The sequence below is a fragment of the Pleuronectes platessa genome, chromosome 17 (assembly GCF_947347685.1).
Source record: "Pleuronectes platessa chromosome 17, fPlePla1.1, whole genome shotgun sequence".
NCBI classification, from domain to species: domain Eukaryota; kingdom Metazoa; phylum Chordata; class Actinopteri; order Pleuronectiformes; family Pleuronectidae; genus Pleuronectes; species Pleuronectes platessa.
In genome coordinates this window covers 19,567,881-19,568,438 of record NC_070642.1, presented here as the reverse complement: position 1 = coordinate 19,568,438, position 558 = coordinate 19,567,881, and positions in this window count along the sequence as shown.

Genomic DNA, 558 nt, shown 5'->3' with positions numbered 1-558 from the left:
GCAGCAATGTCATGGGTGAACACTCCAATGAGTAGTTTATTAGGAATTTTATGGGAGCAGGGAGGGGGACCCAGTGAGAGATACGCACAGGTGGTCAGCTGCTGGGTCTGCATCACCGGGAAAATGGATTTTGAGCCGGAGAGTTCATCGGATCTAATTGCATTTGAGTGCAAACGGTCATTTCATCCTGCAGAATTATAAACAAGTCTTTTTATTCTCACCATTTTTCCAGCCGAGCCGGTTTTGCATTGTACGAGTGCTGGTGCTGACAAGTGAATGTATACGGGGGCTAATTTGGCCAGTGAAGCTCTGTGTTTGTTTGCATTGTGTTGGTTAATTGCCGTAGAGAAGCACAGAGGGGGTCGGGGGTGTGTGTGTGTGTGTGTCTGTCTGGGTCCTGCATTGTGCACAAGAGCAATAACACCAGTAATCTCCCACGGGAGAGTGTGACCTCAGGCAGAGTCTCACCCGCTGCGGAGCAACAAACACACACTTCAGCACCTTTGCACTGCTCCGTGTGAGGGGTCGCTGCCCTGCTCGGCTGCAGAGAGCGATTCT